The sequence below is a fragment of the Ursus americanus genome, unplaced genomic scaffold (genome assembly GCF_024610735.1).
Source record: "Ursus americanus isolate L20-20 unplaced genomic scaffold, mUrsAme1.1.p SCAF_119, whole genome shotgun sequence".
In the NCBI taxonomy this organism is placed as follows: domain Eukaryota; kingdom Metazoa; phylum Chordata; class Mammalia; order Carnivora; family Ursidae; genus Ursus; species Ursus americanus.
Genome location: NW_028273701.1, coordinates 33343 through 38899, shown reverse-complemented (window position 1 = coordinate 38899; position 5557 = coordinate 33343).

Genomic DNA, 5557 nt, shown 5'->3' with positions numbered 1-5557 from the left:
CGTGCAGACATGCTCCCAGGTGCCTGTGGCAAGGGGAAGGAAATGCCATACACTGACCTGGAAGAGACCACAGGGCCCATGCACAGTCTGAACCCTTCCCTCAACCCGGCGGTTTTGCTAGCAGGAGTTCTAGCCCAACGAACACAGCCCGGAGACCCCTGGGGCAAAAACGGCTTCCGACGAACAATAGGTGCTTGCTGTGGAACACCTATCCCAAGTGGGGGTAGCCAGCTCAACAAAATGCCACACACCCAGGTGTAAGAAACAACATTGTCCAGCCATGGTCTAAGCCCGTCACCTCGTCCCTGTGCTTTGGGGAGCCGGTGGGACACCCGAGGCCCACGGCCCTGAGACCCCTTTGCAAAAAGCCGGCTTCCCACGGAAACAGTTTTCCTGAGGTGCAGACCCTATCCCAAGTGGTTGTGGCAAGGTAAAGCCAATGCCCTCCACTTCTCTGGAAGAAACCACAGTGCCCAGCCATGTTCTAAGCCCTCCCATCCTCCCTGGGCTTCTGGCAGCAGGAGTGAAAAGAGAGGAGCAGAGCACTGGGACCCGTTTGACAAAAACCGGCTTCCCACGGGAAAGTCTTTCTCCACGTGCAGACATGCTCCCAGGTGCCTGTGCAAGGGGAAGGAAATGCCATACACTGACCTGGAAGAGACCACAGGGACCAGGCACAGTCTGAACCCTTCCCTCCACCCGGCGGTTTTCCTAGCAGGAGTTCAAGCCCAAGGAACACAGCCCGGAGACCCCTGGGGCAAAAACGGCTTCCGACGAACAATAGGTGCTTGCTGTGGAACACCTATCCCAAGTGGGGGTAGCCAGCTCAACAAAATGCCACACACCCAGGTGTAAGAAACAACATTGCCCAGGCATGGTCTAAGCCCCTCACCTCGTCCCTGTGCTTTGGGGAGCCGGAGGGACACCCGAGGCCCCCGGCCCTGAGACCCCTTTGCAAAAAGCAGGCTTCCCACGGAAACAGTTTTCCTGAGGTGCAGACCCTCTCACAAGTGGTTGTGGCAAGGTAAAGCCAATGCCCTCCACTTCTCTGGAAGAAACCACAGTGCCCAGCCATGTTCTAAGCCCTCCCATCCTCCCTGGGCTTCTGGCAGCAGGAGTGAAAAGAGAGGAGCAGAGCACTGGGACCCGTTTGACAAAAACCGGCTTCCCACGGGAAAGTCTTTCTCCACGTGCAGACATACACCCAGGTGCCTGTGGCAAGGGGAAGGAAATGCCATTCACTGACCTGGAAGAGACCACAGGGCCCAGGCACAGTCTGAACACTTCCCTCAACCCGGCGGTTTTAGTAGCAGGAGTTCTAGCCCAACGAACACAGCCCGGAGACCCCTGGGGCAAAAATGGCTTCCGACGAACAATAGGTGCTTGCTGTGGAACACCTATCCCAAGTGGGAGTAGCCAGCTCAACAAAATGCCACACACCCAGGTGTAAGAAACAACATTGCCCAGGCATGGTCTAAGCCCCTCACCTCGTCCCTGTGCTTTGGGGAGCCGGAGGGACACCCGAGGCCCACGGCCCTGAGACCCCTTTGCAAAAAGACGGCTTCCCACGGAAGGAGTTTTCCTGAGGTGCAGACCCTCTCACAAGTGGTTGTGGCAAGGTAAAGCAAATGCCCTCCACTTCTCTGGAAGAAATCACAGTGCCCAGCCATGTTCTAAGCCCTCCCATCCTTCCTGGGCTTCTGTCAGCAGGAGTGAAAAGAGAGGAGCAGAGCACTGGGACCCGTTTGACAAAAACCGGCTTCCCACGGGAAAGTCTTTCTCCACGTGCAGACATGCTCCCAGGTGCCTGTGGCAAGGGGAAGGAAATGCCATACACTGACCTGGAAGAGACCACAGGGCCCAGGCACAGTCTGAACCCTTCCCTCAACCCGGCGGTTTTGTAGCAGGAGTTCAAGCCCAACGAACACAGCCCGGAGACCCCTGGGGCAAAAACGGCTTCCGACGAACAATAGGTGCTTGCTGTGGAACACCTATCCCAAGTGGGGGTAGCCAGCTCAACAAAATGCCACACACCCAGGTGTAAGAAACAACATTGCCCAGGCATGGTCTAAGCCCCTCACCTCGTCCCTGTGCTTTGGGGAGCCGGAGGGACACCCGAGGCCCACGGCCCTGAGACCCCTTTGCAAAAAGCAGGCTTCCCACGGAAACAGTTTTCCTGAGGTGCAGACCCTATCCCAAGTGGTTGTGGCAAGGTAAAGCAAATGCCCTCCACTTCTCTGGAAGAAACCACAGTGCCCAGCCATGTTCTAAGCCCTCCCATCCTCCCTGGGCTTCTGGCAGCAGGAGTGAAAAGAGAGGAGCAGAGCACTGGGACCCGTTTGACAAAAACCGGCTTCCCACGGGAAAGTCTTTCTCCACGTGCAGACATGCTCCCAGGTGCCTGTGGCAAGGGGAAGGAAATGCCATACACTGACCTGGAAGAGACCACAGGGCCCAGGCACAGTCTGAACACTTCCCTCAACCCGGCGGTTTTGGTAGCAGGAGTTCTAGCCCACCGAACACAGCCCGGAGACCCCTGGGGCAAAAACGGCTTCCGACGAACAATAGGTGCTTGCTGTGGAACACCTATCCCAAGTGGGGGTAGCCAGCTCAACAAAATGCCACACACCCAGGTGTAAGAAACAACATTGCCCAGGCATGGTCTAAGCCCCTCACCTCGTCCCTGTGCTTTGGGGAGCCGGAGGGACACCCGAGGCCCACGGCCCTGAGACCCCTTTGCAAAAAGACGGCTTCCCACGGAAACAGTTTTCCTGAGGTGCAGACCCTCTCACAAGTGGTTGTGGCAAGGTAAAGCAAATGCCCTCCACTTCTCTGGAAGAAATCACAGTGCCCAGCCATGTTCTAAGCCCTCCCATCCTTCCTGGGCTTCTGGCAGCAGGAGTGAAAAGAGAGGAGCAGAGCACTGGGACCCGTTTGACAAAAACCGGCTTCCCACGGGAAAGTCTTTCTCCACGTGCAGACATGCTCCCAGGTGCCTGTGGCAAGGGGAAGGAAATGCCATACACTGACCTGGATGAGACCACAGGGCCCAGGCACAGTCTGAACCCTTCCCTCAACCCGGCGGTTTTGCTAGCAGGAGTTCAACCCCAACGAACACAGCCCGGAGAACCCTGGGGCAAAAACGGCTTCCGACGAACAATAGGTGCTTGCTGTGGAACACCTATCCCAAGTGGGGGTAGCCAGCTCAACAAAATGCCACACACCCAGGTGTAAGAAACAACATTGCCCAGGCATGGTCTAAGCCCCTCACCTCGTCCCTGTGCTTTGGGGAGCCGGAGGGACACCCGAGGCCCACGCCCCTGAGACCCCTTTCCAAAAAGCCGGCTTCCCACGGAAACAGTTTTCCTGAGGTGCAGACCCTATTCCATGTGGTTGTGGCAAGGTAAAGCCAATGCCCTCCACTTCTCTGGAAGAAACCACAGTGCCCAGCCATGTTCTAAGCCCTCCCATCCTCCCTGGGCTTCTGGCAGCAGGAGTGAAAAGAGAGGAGCAGAGCACTGGGACCCGTTTGACAAAAACGGGCTTCCCACGGGAAAGTCTTTCTCCACGTGCAGACATGCTCCCAGGTGCCTGTGGCAAGGGGAAGGAAATGCCATACACTGACCCGGAAGAGACCACAGGGCCCAGGCACAGTCTGAACCCTTCCCTCAACCCGGTGGTTTTGCTAGCAGGGGTTCTAGCCCAACGAACACAGCCCGGAGACCCCTGGGGCAAAAACGGCTTCCGACGAACAATAGGTGTTTGCTGTGGAACACCTATCCCAAGTGGGGGTAGCCAGCTCAACAAAATGCCACACACCCAGGTGTAAGAAACAACATTGTCCAGCCATGGTCTAAGCCCCTCACCTCGTCCCTGTGCTTTGCGGAGCCGGAGGGACACCCGAGGCCCATGGCCCTGAGACCCCTTTGCAAAAAGCCGGCTACCCACGGAAACAGTTTTCCTGAGGTGCAGACCCTCTCACAAGTGGTTGTGGCAAAGTAAAGCCAATGCCCTCCACTTCTCTGGAAGAAACCACAGTGCCCAGCCATGTTCTAAGCCCTCCCATCCTCCCTGGGCTTCTGGCAGCAGGAGTGAAAAGAGAGGAGCAGAGCACTGGGACCCGTTTGACAAAACCGGCTGCCCACGGGAAAGTCTTTCTCCACGTGCAGACATGCTCCCAGGTGCCTGTGGCAAGGGGAAGGAAATGCCATACACTGACCTGGAAGAGACCACAGGGCCCAGGCACAGTCTGAACCCTTCCCTCAACCCGGCGGTTTTGCTAGCAGGAGATCAACCCCATCGAACACAGCCCGGAGACCCCTGGGGCAAAGACGGCTTCCGACGAACAATAGCTGCTTGCTGTGGAAAACCTATACTAAGTGGGTGTAGCCAGGTCCACGAAATGCCACACACCCAGGTGTAAGAAACAACATTGCCCAGGCATGGTCGAAGCCCCTCACCTCGTCCCTGTGCTTTGGGGAGCCGGAGGGACACCCGAGGCCCACGGCCCTGAGACCCCTTTGCAAAAGGCCGGCTTCCCACGGAGACACTTTTCCTGAGGTGCAGACCCTATCCCAAGTGGTTGTGGCAAAGTAAAGCAAATGCCCTCCACTTCTCTGGAAGAAACCACAGTGCCCAGCCATGTTCTAAGCCCTCCCATCCTCCCTGGCCTTCTGGCAGCAGGAGTGAAAAGAGAGGAGCAGAGCACTGGGACCTGTTTGACAAAAACCGGCTTCCCACGGGAAAGTCTTTCTCCACGTGCAGACATGCTCCCAGGTGCCTGTGGCAAGGGGAAGGAAATGTCATACACTGACCTGGAAGAGACCACAGGGCCCAGGCACAGTCTGAACCCTTCCCTCATCCCAGCGGTTTTGCTAGCAGGAGTTCAAGCCCAACGAACACAGCCCGGAGACCCCTGGGGCAAAGACATCTTCCGACGAACAATAGGTGCTTGCTGTGGAAAACCTATCCCAAGTGTGGGTAGCCAGGACAACAAAATGCCACACACCCAGGTGAAAGAAACAACATTGCCCAGGCATGGTCTAAGCCACTCACCTCGTAGCTGTGCTTTCGGGAGTCGGAGGGACACCCGAGGCCCACGGCCCTGAGACCCCATTGCAAAAAGCCGGCTTCCCATGGAAACAGTTTTCCTGAGGTGCAGACCCTCTCCCAAGTGGTTGTGGCAAGGTAAAGCAAATGCCCTCCACTTCTCTGGAAGAAACCACAGTGCCTAGCCATGTTCTAAGCCCTCCCATCCTCCCTGGGCTTCTGGCAGCAGGAGTGAAAAGAGAGGAGCAGAGCACTGGGACCCGTTTGACAAAAACCGGCTTCCCACGGGAAAGTCTTTCTCCACGTGCAGACATGCTCCCAGGTGCCTGTGGCAAGGTGAAGGAAATGCCATACACTGACCTGGAAGAGACCACAGGGCCCAGGCATAGTCTGGGCCCTTACCTCATCCCGGCGGTTTTGCTAGCAGGAGTTCAACCCCAACGAACACAGCCCGGAGACTCCTGGGGGGAAAACGGCTTCCGAATAGCAATATGCTCTTGCTGTGGAA